This window comes from Anomaloglossus baeobatrachus, chromosome 8 (assembly GCF_048569485.1).
Source record: "Anomaloglossus baeobatrachus isolate aAnoBae1 chromosome 8, aAnoBae1.hap1, whole genome shotgun sequence".
Taxonomy (NCBI): Eukaryota; Metazoa; Chordata; class Amphibia; order Anura; family Aromobatidae; genus Anomaloglossus; species Anomaloglossus baeobatrachus.
Genome location: NC_134360.1, coordinates 212,500,471 through 212,518,404, shown reverse-complemented (window position 1 = coordinate 212,518,404; position 17,934 = coordinate 212,500,471). Strand labels below are relative to the sequence as shown.

At 47.6% G+C, this 17,934-nt stretch overlaps 1 protein-coding gene across 6 annotated transcripts in view; it reads left to right on the top strand.

Moving 5' to 3' along the window:
- Nucleotides 1-17,934, top strand: part of ASTN1 (astrotactin 1) — a 704,518-nt gene that overhangs the window by 611,456 nt on the left and 75,128 nt on the right. The gene's annotated exons all lie outside the window — the stretch shown is intronic.

Genomic DNA, 17,934 nt, shown 5'->3' with positions numbered 1-17,934 from the left:
ATACCACATCTCCTCGGCCGGGGAGGATGCAAAAGAGTGTAGAGACATTACAGCACGGGATCATAGCTGATGCTTTCGTGAGGTAAAACATTTCCTTTCCTGCTTTGAAAAAATGTTTTACCTCACAGAAAGAATTATTTGTGATCCTGTGCTGTAACGTCTTTATACTTTTTTACTTCCTCACCTGCCCAAGAGATGTGGTATGATCAGACCATGTTCCTGTATGGTCAGACACAGACATTACACAGTACACAACAGGGACACATATATAAGATTATCTCAGCACAGGAACATTTTTTTAAACCCATCCAATTGTGGAATTTATTATTATTCCAAGATCTATTGATTAAAATGAACTTTGTTCATGGGAAAAAACCCTTTAAATTCTCGATATAATTGTTCAATGTTAGGGGTACTTTCCACGTTGCGACATCGCTACTGCGATATCGTCGGGGTCAAATCGAAAGTGACGCACATCCGGCGCCGGTAACAACGTCGCAACGTGTAAAGCCTAGATGCGCCGATAAACGATCGCAAAAGTGTCATAAATCGGTGATCTGTGTAGTGTCAATCATTTTCATAATGTCGCACCAATAGGAGATACGATGTTGTTCCTCGTTCCTGCGGCAGCACACATCGCTGTGTGTGAAGCCGCAGGAGCGAGGAACATCTCCTTACCTGCCTCCACCGGCTATGCGGAAGGAAGAAGGTGGGCGGGATGTTTACGTCCCGCTCATCTCCGCCCCTCCGCTTCTATTGGCCGCCTGCCGTGTGACGTCGCTGTTACGCCGCACGACCCGCCCCATTAGGAAGGAGGCGGGTCGCCGGCCAGAGCGACGTCGCAGGGCAGGTAAGTGCATGTGACGCTGCCGTAGTGATAATGTTCGCTACGGCAGCTATCACAAGATATCGCATGTGCGACGGGGGCGGGGACTATCGCACTCGGCATCGCTACCATCGGCTTGCAATGTCGCAGCGTGCAAAGTACCCCTTAGTCTCAACTTTGGCAATGGTGGGCAAGTCAAAAAATTAGGAATGTTGTAAATTGGTTGCTTAAAAAAGAAGAGCGGTTTCTCATTTGGGACCTCCGTCAAGTGGAGTATTTCTACCAAGAGCATCTTTCCCTCTGTGGAGATCCCAGGACATTCATTATTGGCCCATCGATTGGTTTTATCAGGCATCATGTAAAGCTTAATTTCCCCTATATTTGCACTCCAGGTTAATTGAACACTTACCGCCAAGATCCCATACATTACATTGCTTGAGGTTCCTGCATTGCGACCCCCATTGTTCAGTTTATTTAGAGTGGAGACGATTTCCAAAAAAAAACCAGAAATTACCAGATATGGCGTTCTTTTCTTCACTTGCTTTATCTAATTAATGACACATAAAGCTACAAAATAAGGGAATCAATCCATAACTAATTAAATTTATTATAAAATTTCCCAAATTTGGAAATCTGTTATTTTTTTTTTTCTATTCAATTTGCATGAATCCCACAAGATGGGCAACCGGCTGAAAATGTGCTGGATTCCTTAACATGGGCAGCAAGGTGAGAGTCTAGGAAAAGTGAGTGTAATGTGTTTTTCTAAACCTCTTCCCTCTGTTTATTCTTGTCTGAGGTTTAGAGAGAACCCATAGGATAAGATATGGTTTTTTTTCTTTTATAGCAATCAGGACACTTTCAATTCAGATTCAATTTAATTTGGAACAAATCAAATTTGATAGACAAATTAGACAAATTTGGCAGAAAGTTAATGTCAAGGTTGGGCTAGGCTAGAAGGGAAGACCTGAACTGGCTTTGAGACTGGGATCCCTGTGCTGACCCTCAACCCAGAGGTACACTTAAGGGTAGTGAGGTCTGTGCTCCCAGCATGTCCCTGTCTCTTATTCATGCCTAGATCTAACCCCCCCGCATTTGTCCACCCTGAGATTGGCAGGACACACAAAGATAACCCTCCCTCCTAAAATGACATGGACAAAGGGATGAACTGAAACGCATTCACTCTTCAAACAGCCACAAAGGGAAGACAATAAAGGGACAGGAGGAAGTAAAGTATACAGGAGGAAGTAAAGCATACCAAAGGACACTTCCACACCACGCAAGCAACAGATCGCAAGTCACCAAAAGAGGATCGCCAAAGACACCGGATATTCGCAAGAGCATAATTAGAGGCTATATTCAGTGATCTCTTAACAAACTCCCCAGCCTTAAATAGGGAGAGACCAGCTGTGGATGGTAATTAGTAACCTGATTATCAGAAGAGTCAAGCTGGGTTCACACATAGCGACAGCGACCATTTTCTGTGACGTAACAGCGACCTTGTAAGTCGCTGTTATGATTGCTGCTTAGCTGTCAAACACAGCAACGCAGCAGCGATCATAACGTCGCTACATGTGCAGAGAGCAGGGAGCCGCGCACACTGCTTAGTGCTGGCTCCTTGCTCTCCTAGCTACAGTACACATCGGGTTAATTACCCGATGTGTAATGCAGCTACATGTGCAGAGAGCAGGGAGCCGCGCACAATGCTTAGCGCTGGCTCCCTGCACTCCTAGCTACAGTACACATCGGGTTAATTAACCCGATGTGTACTGCAGCTATATGTGCAGAGAGCAGGAGCCGGCAGCATAGGCAGCTTGAGAGCGGCGGAGGCTGGTAACGGAGGTAAATATCGGGTAACCACCTTGGTTACCCGATGTTTAGCCTGGTTACAGCTTACCGCAGCTGCCAGATGCCGGCTCCTGCTCCCTGCTCGCTTCATTTCATCGCTCTCTCGCTGTCACACACATCGATCTGTGCGTCACAGCGGGAGAGCAACAATAAAAAAACGAACCAGGGCTGTGTGTAACGAGCAGCGATCTCCCAGCAGGGGCCAGATCACTGCTCAGTGTCACACACAGCGAGATCGCTAATGAGGTCACTGCTGCGTCACAAAAAGCGTGACTCAGCAGCGATCTCAGCAGCGATCTCGCTGTGTGTGAAGCACCCCTTAAGCTGGGTTTACACACTGCAACATCTCAAACGACATCGCTGTAACGTCACCGGTTTTGTGACGCAATAGCGATGTTGTTTGCGATGTTGCAGTGTGTGAAACCTATCAGCGACCCGGCCCCTGCTGTGAAGTTGCTGATCGCTACAAGTCGTTCAGGACCATTCCTAGGTCCTTTGTTTCCCGCTGTGCAGCATGCATCGCTGGAAAGTTTCAGTGTGTGAAGACTTTACAGCGACTTTGTTAGCAACTTCCCTTTCAAAAAGCTGCTTATCAACGTCCCCAACAACCAGCTAGGTCGCTCTGCAGGTCCGGATCGCTGTTGCGTTATTGGCCAGGTTTGCCTGTTTGACAGCTCACCAGCGACTTAACAGAGACTTAGGGAGGTCGCTATTGCGTCACAAAACCGGTGACGTTACAGCGATGTCCTTTGCGATGTTGCAGTGTGTAAACCCAGCTTTACACACTGCTCCAAAAAGGATTATCTCCTGCACAGCTGGGAGCAGTAAAAACAACTCAGCCACGCCCGGCAGAGCTGAGGATTTAAGAGAAAACAGTTTGCCTGTTGGATTTTACAATGTGAACAGGGTCCGACACCATTGCTGTAATCCACGAGTGCAGTTCCGGAAAGTGCATGACACTTAAATTGTGGAGAATTACTCATCTCCACTCCTAATATATTTTAAGCATTAGTAATGTCCTCTTAGTTGGTGAGGGGTATAGATCTTTGAAGGGTCTTTTTTTTGCAGGTGGTTATTCTTATACTCATTTCCTTACTTCTAAACAATACATTGTTTCAACAGGAAAAAATGATATTGTCTTGATGTGTTCGGGGACGGCATTACCTAAATCGGATTACGTACTGTGCTAATCATAATTCTAGCACCATTTGACACATACCCGTATTCAGATGGATTATGTGATATCACAACTTTGCAGAGTGGCTCATTTGATGATTTTGATCAATTAAGACCTAAATTAATGGATCCAAGTCCCTAATCTTATTTGTGCTCCAAGGGGTAATTTCACAGTTCTTTGCATTTATCCTCCCAATGATTATCATAAAGTTTACAACAATCAACTCTGAGTGGCCTTTGTGCCTCATGTAGTGAATAAATCTATAGGGTAGGTCCTATAAATAATAATTTGCAATTGACTTGGGTTAAGGAATTAATAGCTTATAGTCAGCAATCTATACACTGAGGTGAGGATGAAGGAAAAAACTCTAATGCCAACTGGGCAACCCAAGGTTTTATTTTAAATACCTATACCACCTGTCACAATTCCTCGGCAGAGCATCTTGCACGCAGGTGATGCTCTGCTGCACCTTCCTGAATTACGGATCCGGCAGTAACATTATTCCTCTGTGCAGAGCATCTTGCACACAGGTGATTCTCCGACACACCTTCCTGAACTACAGAGCCGGCAGTGACATGTTTCCTTTGTGCAGAGCATCTTGCATTTGGAGATGCTCTGCTGTGTTTCTATGAGCACTAGCTGACGGGTTATTTGATAGCACGGGAATCCATGCAGGTTCTGGGAGGTGCTTTTACACAAGTGTTCCGCCTTCCTGGTAATTGCTCTGTTTCATTACTGAGCATGCTCTCCCAGAACCCCGCAAGTCATCCTCTCTGGTTCTGCAGTTGTGCTTTTGGCTTGTGCTTGTGTTCTGATCTGATGTTCTGAAGTTTATTGACCCCTGACCATTGTTTGACTCCTCTCTGCCCACTCCCTGTTCTTGTCGTTATCTCCTGGCTTCTGACCTCGAACCATTACCTGACCACGTCTCTGTCTGCTCCCTGAATCTAATACGTACTTTCCTGGAATTCTGACCCTTGAGTGGGCTTTACACACAGTGACATCGCTAGCGATGTCGCTGGTGAAAGCACCCACCCCCGTCGGTTGTGCGTCACGGGCAAATCGCTGCCCGTGGCGCACAACATCGCTAACACCCGTCACACGGACTTACCTGCCAGGCGACGTCGCTGTGGCCGGCAAACTGCCTCCTTTCTAAGGGGGCGGTTTGTTCGGCGTCACTAAGCAGCCACCCAATAGAAGCGGAGGGGCGGAAATGAGCGGGCCAAACATCCCGCCCACCTCCTTCCTTCCTCAATGCCGGCGGCTGCAGGTACGGTGATGTTCCTCGTTCCTGCAGTGTCACACATAGCATTGTGTGCTGCCGCAGGAACGACCACCAACCTGCATCCTGCAACAGCAACGATAATCGGGATTAGAACGACATGTCAACGATCAACGATTAGGTGAGTAATTTTGATCGTTAACGGTCGTTCCTGTGTTTCACACGCAACGGCGTCGCTAATGAGGCCGGATGTGCGTCACGAATTCCGTGACCCCAACGACATGTCGTTGCGTGTAAAGCCCGCTTTGGCCTGTTAGTTGACTGCATTTTTGCTTACTCCCTGCATCCTGTCATGTCCTCCTGTTTTCTGACCCCGGCTTGTCTGACTACCCTTCCATCTATACTATCCGTAAGTAGGGACTAGCATCACAGCTGTTGTTGACCAGTGGAATTTTTCATGTTCTTCCCTTTCATGTGTTACGTCTGTGATAGGAATTACATTTTTCAGTTTAATTATAGAAGCATAAAAACTGAATTTGTGCAGAAGACTGATCCGTCACATAATGGATAAAATCAGTGACTATTATGATATCTGTTAATGGGGTTAATATTAGGGTTGAGCGAATTGCTAATAATTCGGGTCCGGTGGATCAGTGGCGGGTTGACAAGGAAGTCCGGATCCGATTCGGAATCCGGCCCAATATATGTCAATGAGGATCAGAACCGAATCCGGATCGTGCACCCGGAATCCCGCTTCCGGGTCGGACCCGGATCTACCGCTGAAACCGCGCGGATCCAGATTTTTCAAGTCCTGGTCGGCTCAACACTAGTTAATATACCATGTTGCCCAATATTGCATTTTTAATGTTTGATTTCTCAATGTATATGTGGACTCAAATTATATAGACCTCCGATCTGCCGGTGAGGCCACTTCATAAAATGCTTGTTCCTTTAAACTCAGCCTATTTCATTCTCTCTGCATCAATCCGTCAGTCGTAACACATATGATGCTGATAAATACAGATTAAGCGCTATGAAAACCACAACTTTCCTGAGCAGGTATATAAATATTATCGGAGCCTTCATCCATCACATCTCTGGATTTCAGACAGTTCATTTTGTTGCAGTCATTTTTATGTACAGTGACTTGCAATTTCTAAATTAAGCATTGTTTCATCTCCTGTTATTTGATAGAGCACATTATCCTCGTCCTCATGTCAAGGTGCCTGATTTATTTGCTTATCTCCATGATCCAGGAGCTGACAGTGGACTGGCATACTTCCATTGTCATGCATAATGTGCGGCATAAAAATACTGTTCTTCCAAATGCATCTTTGACAGCTGCTAGATTTCCATCTTTCTAGTTCAGTCCTTCTGACACTCAAATCACACAACTAGAAAATTTTTATTTATTTATCATATAGATAGATAATCTTTATAGGTATCTGTTAGAGATGAGCAGATCGTTTAAAATTTGGTGAGAGAGTAAGAGAATCCCTGTGACCATAAGAGCTTACACTCTACAGGAGAGAGAGCACCCCTCTGTCCATAAGACCTTACACTCTACAGGAGAGAGAAGGGACTCTGCTGATCATAAGAGCTTACACACTACAGGAGAGAGAGGGGACTCTGCTGATCATAAGATCTTACACTCTACAGGAGACAGAGGGGACTCTGCTGATCATAAGATCTTACACTCTACAGGAGACAGAGGGGACTCTGCTGATCATAAGATCTTACACTCTACAGGAGACAGAGGGGACTCTGCTGATCATAAGATCTTACACTCTACAGGAGAGAGAAGGGACTCTGCTGATCATAAGAGCTTACACACTACAGGAGAGAGAGGGGACTCTGCTGATCATAAGATCTTACACTCTACAGGAGACAGAGGGGACTCTGCTGATCATAAGATCTTACACTCTACAGGAGAGAGAGGGGACTCTGCTGACCATAAGAGCTTACACTCTACAGGAGAGAGAAGGGACTCTGCTTATCATAAGAGCTTACACTCTACAGGAGAGAGAGGGGACTCTGCTGATCATAAGATCTTACACTCTACAGGAGAGAGAGGGGACTCTGCTGATCATAAGATCTTACACTCTACAGGAGAGAGAGGGGACTCTGCTGATCATAAGATCTTACACTCTACAGGAGAGAGAGGGGACTCTGCTGATCATAAGATCTTACACTCTACAGGAGACAGAGGGGACTCTGCTGATCATAAGATCTTACACTCTACAGGAGAGAGAAGGGACTCTGCTGATCATAAGAGCTTACACACTACAGGAGAGAGAGGGGACTCTGCTGATCATAAGATCTTACACTCTACAGGAGACAGAGGGGACTCTGCTGATCATAAGATCTTACACTCTACAGGAGAGAGAGGGGACTCTGCTGACCATAAGAGCTTACACTCTACAGGAGAGAGAAGGGACTCTGCTTATCATAAGAGCTTACACTCTACAGGAGAGAGAGGGGACTCTGCTGATCATAAGATCTTACACTCTACAGGAGAGAGAGGGGACTCTGCTGATCATAAGATCTTACACTCTACAGGAGAGAGAGGGGACTCTGCTGATCATAAGATCTTACACTCTACAGGAGAGAGAGGGGACTCTGCTGATCATAAGATCTTACACTCTACAGGAGAGAGAGGGGACTCTGCTGACCATAAGAGCTTACACTCTACAGGAGAGAGAGGGGACTCTGCTGATCATAAGATCTCACACTCTACAAGAGAGAGAGTGGACTCTGCTGATCATAAGATCTTACACTCTACAGGAGAGAGAGGGGACTCTGCTGATCATAAGATCTTACACTCTACAGGAGAGAGAGGGGACTCTGCTGATCATAAGATCTTACACTCTACAGGAGAGAGAGGGGACTCTGCTGATCATAAGATCTTACACTCTACAGGAGAGAGAGGGGACTCTGCTGACCATAAGAGCTTACACTCTACAGGAGAGAGAGGGGACTCTGCTGATCATAAGATCTCACACTCTACAAGAGAGAGAGTGGACTCTGCTGATCATAAGATCTTACACTCTACAGGAGAGAGAGGGGACTCTGCAGATCATAAGATCTTACACTCTACAGGAGAGAGAGGGGACTCTGCTGACCATAAGAGCTTACACTCTACAGGAGAGAGAGAGGACTCTGCTGATCAGAAGAGCTTACACTCTACAGAAGAGAGAGGAGACCCTGCTGACCAAAAGAGCTTACACTCTACAGGAGGGAGAGAGAACCCTGCTGATCATAAAAGCTTACAATCTACAGGAGGGAGAGAGGACCCTGCTGATCATAAGAGCTTACACTCTACAAAAGAAAGAGAGAGACTGTGTTGACCATAAGAGCTTACACTCTACAGGAGAGAGAGACCCCGTTAACCACAAGACCTTACACTCTACAGGAGAGAGAAAGAGGACTCTGCTGACCATAAGAGTTTATACTCTACAGGAGAGAGAGAAGACTCTGCTGGCCATAAGAGCTTACACTCTACAGAAGAGAGAGATCGTGCTCATCATAAGAGCTTACACTCTACAGGAGAGAGAGAGAGGACTCTGCTGGCCATAGGAGCTTACACTCTACAGGAGAGAGAGAGACTCTGCTGACCATAAGAGCTTACACTCTACAGGAGAGAGAGAGACTCTGCTGACCATAAGAGCTTACACTCTACAGGAGAGAGAGGGGACTCTGCAGATCATAAGATCTTACACTCTACAGGAGAGAGAGGGGGCTCTGCTGACCATAAGAGCTTACACTCTACAGGAGAGAGAGGGGACTCTGCTGATCATAAGATCTTACACTCTACAGGAGAGAGAGGGGACTCTGCTGATCATAAGATCTTACACTCTACAGGAGAGAGAGGGGACTCTGCTGATCATAAGAGTTTACACTCTACAGGAGAGAGAGGGGACTCTGCTGATCATAAGAGTTTACACTCTACAGGAGAGAGAGGGGACTCTGCTGACCATAAGAGCTTACACTCTACAGGAGGGAGAGAGAACCCTGCTGATCATAAGAGCTTACAATCTACAGGAGGGAGAGAGGACCCTGCTGATCATAAGAGCTTACACTCTACAAAAGAAAGAGAGAGACTGTGTTGACCATAAGAGCTTACACTCTACAGGAGAGAGAGACCCCGTTAACCAGAAGACCTTACACTCTACAGGAGAGAGAAAGAGGACTCTGCTGACCATAAGAGTTTATACTCTACAGGAGAGAGAGAAGACTCTGCTGGCCATAAGAGCTTACACTCTACAGAAGAGAGAGATCGTGCTCATCATAAGAGCTTACACTCTACAGGAGAGAGAGAGAGGACTCTGCTGGCCATAAGAGCTTACACTCTACAGGAGAGAGAGAGACTCTGCTGACCATAAGAGCTTACACTCTACAGGAGAGAGAGAGACTCTGCTGACCATAAGAGCTTACACTCTACAGGAGAGAGAGGGGACTCTGCAGATCATAAGATCTTACACTCTACAGGAGAGAGAGGGGACTCTGCAGATCATAAGATCTTACACTCTACAGGAGAGAGAGGGGACTCTGCTGACCATAAGAGCTTACACTCTACAGGAGAGAGAGGGGACTCTGCTGATCATAAGATCTTACACTCTACAGGAGAGAGAGGGGACTCTGCTGATCATAAGATCTTACACTCTACAGGAGAGAGAGGGGACTCTGCTGATCATAAGAGTTTACACTCTACAGGAGAGAGAGGGGACTCTGCTGACCATAAGAGCTTACACTCTACAGGAGGGAGAGAGAACCCTGCTGATCATAAGAGCTTACAATCTACAGGAGGGAGAGAGGACCCTGCTGATCATAAGAGCTTACACTCTACAAAAGAAAGAGAGAGACTGTGTTGACCATAAGAGCTTACACTCTACAGGAGAGAGAGACCCTGTTAACCAGAAGACCTTACACTCTACAGGAGAGAGAAAGAGGACTCTGCTGACCATAAGAGTTTATACTCTACAGGAGAGAGAGAAGACTCTGCTGGCCATAAGAGCTTACACTCTACAGAAGAGAGAGATCGTGCTCATCATAAAAGCTTACACTCTACAGGAGAGAGAGAGAGAGAGGACTCTGCTGGCCATAAGAGCTTACACTCTACAGGAGAGAGAGAGACTCTGCTGACCATATGAGCTTACACAAACCAGGAGAGATAGAGACCCTGCTGACCATAAGAGCTTACACTCTACAGAAGAAAGAAAGATAGCGTGGTGACCATAAGAGATTACAATCTACAGAAGAGAGAGTGACCCCGTTGACCATAAGAGCTTACACTCTACAGGAGAGAGAGAGAGGACCCTGCTGACCATAAGAGCTTACACTCTACAGGAGAGAGAGAGAGACCCTGCTGACCATAAGAGCTTACACTCTATAGAAGAAAGACTGCTGACAGTCCAAGCATTGGGGTCCAATTTTGGTCTGATTTATATGGTCATCTTAACGTAGCCTATAAGGCCCCTTTCACACGTCAGTGATTCTGGTACATATTTTGCAGTTTTTATACGTACTAGAATCATGGATATATGCAGACCCATTAAAATCAATGGGTCTGCGCACACATCAGTGTTGTCTTACTGACGTGTTTCCGTGTGACATACACGCGTATCCGTGTGCTCCACACGGAGACATGTCTGTTTTTTCTGGCATCACTGATGTCCCACGGACCACACAGTGGTGTGATCCATGCAACAAGTACTAGAAAAAAAAGTATATTTTAAATGAAAAGCTTTTTAAGCTCACCCGTCTCCAGTGATGCTGTCTTCAGCCGCTGCTGTCTCCCGCTTCCAGGCCAGCTAATTATGCTCATACATATGCACTGCACAGCCGACCCGGAACTAGCTGCAGAGGGGAGAAAGCGGCGTCTGGACACAGCGGAGCTGGAGACATCAGCATCACGGATAGCAGAGGCATGGACAAGTAATTATAAGTGCCTGATCTCCATGTATTATCAGGGATAGCGCACAGAGATCACACGTGTGCCAAAATTATGGCACACGGAGGGACATACGCACCTTTAACACGTCAGTGAAAAACGTGTGTGTTTTTCAATGACGTGTGAAAGAGGCCTTAGAAAGAGTGGACTCTGCTCACCATAAGAGCTTAGATCCTACAAAAAGATGGGGAGACCTACACAGGAACACCTAGACATTAGCCTGCTCTCTGATGCTTCAGCAGTTGTTTTAGAAATTCAGCTCCACTTGCTACTTAGGGGCACTTTGCACACTATGACATCGCAGGTGCGATGTCGGTGGGGTCAAATTGAAAGTGACGCACATCCGGCGTCGCTGTCAACATCGTAGTTTGTAAATCCTTTATGATACGATTAATGAACGCAAAAGCGTTGTAATCGTATCATTGGTGTAGGGTCCGGCATTTCCATGAATTGGGAAAGACCGATGTTACGATGTTGTTCCTCGTTCCTGCGGCAGCACACATCGCTGTGTGTGAAGTCACAGGAGCGAGGAACATCTCCAACCTGCATCCCGGCTGCAATGCGGAAGGAAGGAGGTGTGCGGGATGTTTACGTCCCGCTCATCTCCGCCCCTCCGCTTCTATTGGCCGCCTGCCGTGTGACGTCGCTATGACGCCGCACGACCCGCCCCCTTAATAAGGAGGTGGTTTGCCGACCAGAGCGACGTTGCAGGGCAGGTAAGTGCATGTGAAGCTGCCGTAACGATAATGTTCGCTACGGCAGCTATCACTATGATATCGCTGCTGCGACGGGGGCGGGGACTATCGCGCTCGGCATTGCAGCATCGGCTTGCAATGTCGTAGTGTGCAAAGGGCCCCTTAGTGTTGGTATATCACATAAAATACTAATAAAATACATTTTACATTTGTGGGTGTTATGTGAAAAAAATGTAGAAAAGTTCACAGGGTATGAATACTTCTTCAAGGTCCTGTATGTACCGTATATATCTAAAGCTCATTATCTATCTAGTGAAATAAGTCAAAGCCCTCCAATATTCCGAAAAGTGTATTTCTCCAGAATTTCTTTCCAGCAAAGAACTGCAATATAACATGGAATTTCACAAGATCAGAAGCAGAACACTGAACAAAGAAAATTATTTATGAAGCTCGTCTGATTAAAAAAACAAGTAGCTTATGTTGTTTTTAGGCTTTTTGTTAGACTTTCTTCCTTAAAGGGGTTGTACCATGAAGAAAGTCCATTTTAATCAATAGATCTTGAAATAAAATCAAGTCTTTGACATACGAGCTAAGCAGCAGCCAGAGCGCCTACTTCACTGACTTGTTTTATGATAAGCTTAGGAGACTAGAGATGCAGCATAAACACTCGCTCAACTGATAAAACAGGCAGGGTAATGTTTTACCTCACAGAAAGCAGCAGCTGTGAGCCCATGCTGTGTGGTCTGTATAACCACTTATTTTTCCTCCTCAGGCCCGGAGATGTGGTATGATCAGGCCATGTTCCTACATGGTCAGACACGGCCGTTACACAGTACATAGCAGGAGCACATTTACAAAATTATTTCAGCACTGGAATAATTCGTAGGGTAACCCCTTTAAGTTTTTCTGACCTAGTTAGTGTGTTTTATATATCGTTCTTTGACTGTCTAACAATGCATAATGTCAGACAAACTAATATGTATTGGGTGTGATTGATGTAAAGGACAGGTAGGTAGCCAATGGGCGCGCACACATGAATTGACTAAATTGTGCACTGTGTCCCACGATTTAATAAGTATAGTCTCTATAGCAGTAATGGAGTTTTAAATGTATATCTTTATTTGCCTGTATCCATATGAGAGAGATTCAAAGGCCAGTATACGGGATCATCAGTGAGGTCCAAATTGAATTAGGCCTCTTAGATATCATGCGCTTGGACAAAGGTTGATGCACACTTGTGAGCAAACTCAGATTCTGTTTCTTTACCAGTGCACGGATAATTTATACCATTTCCAGACCAATTTGATATTGTGATAAATGCTTCTAGTGGAAATTTAGAAGTTGACCCCCTGCATCATATGACCTTTAAAGGGAACCTGTCACGAGATTTGGGGCCTATAAGCTGCGGCCACCAACAGTGGGCTCTTATACACAGCATTCTAACATGCTGTATATAAGAGACCAGGCCGCTGTGTAGAATGTAAAAATCACTTTATAATACTCATCTAAAGGATGGTCCGGTGCAGATTGGTCAAACGGGTGTCTCCGTCCTCCAGGACCGGCGCCTCCTCTTTCGGTCATCATGATCTTCTGTGTCGCCCTGGACAAGCCAGGGGACACAGGTAACAACACACACACACACCCACCCCCAGCAGTTCACAGCAAACATCCCCAGTGAAACCTGATTCCTTCCCTCGGATTCAGACAGACACACTAGGTGGGCAGAGTCAAGCAGATACTAGAGTCTAGCTGGCCTGAAGCAGGAAGCAGGTCCAGACAAGTCTAGGAGAGGAAGAGAGAGGAGGTCTGCAGGGAGACAGAAGCAGACAGGGGCCTATGCTGGAGCTTAGGTCCCTCGTGTAGAGAGTGAGGCAGACGGTAGTGGCCGTCTGCAGGGAGCCGGGCAGACAGTTGGTGGAACCGTAGGTAGCCGGGGCTGGGCGGTGGCCCATCGGTACCGAACCGGGGAGCCAGCTGGAAACCGAAGCGCAGGAGGAGCTTGCACCGAGGTGAAAGAAAAGACTTACATTACCAACCTGGGGTCAGGGGAAAAACACCGCAGCCGCCTGCGGGACCCGTCCATCCAGCCGTTTGTTTCAGCAGAGACTCTGTGTGCATCATTAGGCTGAGTGAGTACCACCATGCCGTGTGGCACAGCGCTGCCCCTGCGACCCTGCACCTCGCCAGGCCCCGTAACCCGCCTGCCATCCATCCCTACCCCATCACCGGGCCCCGGGACAACCAACCCCCTACCCACGGAGGGGAGAACTACCATCTAAGCTGCTCCCTGTCACCGCTCCCGGGATCCCCGTCCAGAGCAGCGGTGGTGTCCACAAAATCACCACAACCGTGGGTGGCGTCACGGACAATATCCCTAAAACCCCTTTTCACTCACAGGCGAGGAGCGCCGCTCGAGTCCCCGGGATCCGGCCCTTCGCTCGAGCCACCGAGCAGCAGCAGCGGCAGCCGGACCCGAGCAGTGGGAGAGCGCAGCGTCCCCTCCTCCGCCCGCGACAACTTGGCGTCACGAACAGGATCTTACCGCTCTGCCGTCTGGTAGAGGTGCGCCTTGTGACCGCCGAAGGTGTCCGGCCGAAAATTTCGTGAAGCCGCCATTTTGGGCGCGAAGAATTCCCGCTCGAGCGTCTTCCCCGAGCAGGAAAGGCGCGAAAGTGGAGCCCCGCCCCCTGAAGAAGGAAGTGCTAAAAAGAGACTAAGGGGGACGGGATGGCGTCCGGCCGCATGTGAACCGCGGCTGTGGAAGCAGGGACGCCAGGACTCTGCCAGTGTTTGGTTCCTGGAGCACCGCTGCACGAAATGTCCCGTCCGTCCGGCACCGCGGAAACCTCAGTGCCCATGCCCACGGCCAATGCCCCGACCGACCCGTTACCCCTGTCACCGGTAGCGGAGCTCACAGTGTCAGCGAGGGAGGGCCCAGGCCTGGGGTACCCAGGCCTTACCATCGTCACCGCCCTGCCACCGGTCCCGGCTTCCATCCCAGCCGCACCGCCGATGACGACGGCCCCGGCAGTCCGCCCGGCCGCGACGGAGATGACGACGGCTCCGGCAGTCCGCCCGGCTGCAACGGCAGCGAAGCACCCATCCCGTTAACTATCTGGGTAGCCTGGTTCTGGACTGGGGTCAAGGGGTGCTGCCCACTTCTTAGGGGCAGCATCAGGGCCAGGTTGTTTGGGTGGGTGACTGAAGGACCCATTCCACTGTTATTATTAAAAGTGTTTGATTGTTGTTGCAACGTTTAAGTAGTGTGCATCCCATTGTGGGAAGATTGAAAATGCCTGGTAAATGTTTTATTCTTTTGCAGTTAAAAAAGAGGAAAATAAAACCGGTGATGGACGGGCAGCCCGCGGACGGTCTGCATTTAACTAAGAGGGAATGTGTCGCCCTGAACAAGCCAGGGGCCACATGTAACAACACACACACACACCCACCCCCAGCAGTTCACAGCAAACATCCCCAGTGAAACCTGATTCCTTCCCTCGGGTTCAGACAGACACACTAGGTGGGCGGAGTCAAGCAGATAGGCACGCCCACCGAAGAGTCTAGCTGGCCTGAGGCAGGAAGCAGGTCCAGACAAGTCTAGGAGAGGAAGAGAGAGGAGGTCTGCAGGGAGACAGAAGCAGACAGGGGCCTAGGCTGGAGCTTAGGTCCCTCATGTAGAGAGTGAGGCAGACGGTAGTGGCCGTCTGCAGGGAGCCGGGCAGACAGTTGGTGGAACCGTAGGTAGCCGGGGCTGGGCGGTGGCCCATCGGTACCGAACCGGGGAGCCAGCTGGAAACCGGAGCGCAGGAGGAGCTTGCACCGAGGTGAAAGAAAAGACTTACATTACCAACCTGGGGTCAGGGGAAAAACACCGCAGCCGCCTGCGGGACCCGTCCATCCAGCCGTTTGTTTCAGCAGAGACTCTGTGTGCATCATTAGGCTGAGTGAGTACCACCATGCCGTGCGGCACCGCGCTGCCCCTGCGACCCTGCACCTCGCCAGGCCCCGTAACCCGCCTGCCATCCATCCCCACCCCATCACCGGGCCCCGGGACAACCAACCCCCTACCCACGGAGGGGAGAACTACCATCTAAGCTGCTCCCTGTCACCGATGTCGGGATCCCCGTCCAGAGCAGCGGTGGTGTCCACAAAATCACCACAACCGTGGGTGGCGTCACGGACAATATCCCTAAAACCCCTTTTCACTCACGGGCGAGGAGCGCCGCTCGAGTCCCCGGGATTCGGCCCATCGCTCGAGCCACCAAGCAGCGACAGCCGGACCCGAGCAGTGGAAGAGCGCAGCGTCCCCTCCTCCGCCCGCGACACTTCCTTCTTCTGAAGCCGGCGTGCATGAAGCGTCCTACATTATGTACACAGGCCGGTATTGATATCCTGCGCAGGCATACTACAGTACTCTGATCTGCCCTACTCACGGCAGATCAAAGTGCCCCTGTGCAGGACCTCAGTGCTGGTGGGTGTGTATGATGTAGGATGTGTCATGCACCCCAGGCTTCAGAAGGAGGAAGACCAAGATGCCCGAAAGAGGAGGCGCCGGTCCCGGAGAATGAAGACACCTATTCGACCAGTCTGCACCTGAGCGACCTTCTAGGTAAGTATTATAAAGTAATATAACTCTAGCCAATGGGTTGTCTAATCAAACATCAAAAGGGAAATTAGCAAATTATGAAGTACCGAATTCTCCAATTAAAATTTAACCTTTATTATTAAATTCATTAAAAGATCCTCAATCAATAAAACAGACAAACAATACATATATAGTTTGGCCCCTCCAACCAAGGAGACGCATGTGGGCCAATAATTCAGCTATTTACCGCTATAGTGACTGAGATTACCAGATGACTAGATGCTTATCAACATCAAGGTCCAAAATGGATTAATCTCACCAATTTATCCAAATTCTGATTCGTTCAAACCATCTCATGGCAGAACCTTACAAGTAAAGGATATACCTCCCGACGCGTTTCATTCTGAAAGAACTCTTCAGGGGAGCTTAAGAATCCATTCCGGGTCTCATAAAATCAAGAACCCGTTATATCCAATAGGCATGCAGTGGACCCAGACTCATCACAGAGTCATATACACGGTGAATCCAAATCAGGTCCCATACAACATGGACCCAGCACCTGATCATGCATGTGGCAGGAGCGGTCTTGCTTCTTGCTCTGTCCAGGTGCTGGGTCCATGTTGTATGGGACCTGATTTGGATTCACCGTGTATATGACTCTGTGATGAGTCTGGGTCCACTGCATGCCTATTGGATATAACGGGTTCTTGATTTTATGAGACCCGGAATGGATTCTTAAGCTCCCCTGAAGAGTTCTTTCAGAATGAAACGCGTCGGGAGGTATATCCTTTACTTGTAAGGTTCTGCCATGAGATGGTTTGAACGAATCAGAATTTGGATAAATTGGTGAGATTAATCCATTTTGGACCTTGATGTTGATAAGCATCTAGTCATCTGGTAATCTCAGTCACTATAGCGGTAAATAGCTGAATTATTGGCCCACATGCGTCTCCTTGGTTGGAGGGGCCAAACTATATATGTATTGTTTGTCTGTTTTATTGATTGAGGATCTTTTAATGAATTTAATAATAAAGGTTAAGTATTATAAAGTGTTTTTTATGTTCTACACAGCAGCCTGGGCTCTTATATACGGCATGTTAGAATGCTGTATATAAGAGCCCTCTGGTGGTGGCCACAGCTTATAGGCCACAAATCTGGTGGCAGGTTCCCTTTAAGTCTCAGAAACACAGAGACGTAGAGTCTTGCATATGAGATAAGAAAATATTTTAAATAAAAATAAGACCTTACATTTCAGACTCAGACTAGACTGAGGCAAGTATGTACTTAAATAAAATGTACGAATGTAATAATAAAGTATTTAACATCTAGAAATACAGAAACTATTACCCCTTCTATATCAATAGATAGATAGGTAGGTAGATAGATAGATAGATAGATAGATAGATAGAGGGATAGATAGATAGATAGATAGATCATTTTTAGGGATGATCGAATATCACAAATATTCGGTAATATTCGGCTTCGCGAATATCTGATGAATAGATCGCCACTATACGAATATTCGATGCGCAATGTAAGTCTATGGGAAGCCTGAATAGTTGCTATTCGGCAACTATTCGGGTTTCCCATAGACTTACATTGCGCATCGAATATTCGGAAATAGTTGAATAGCG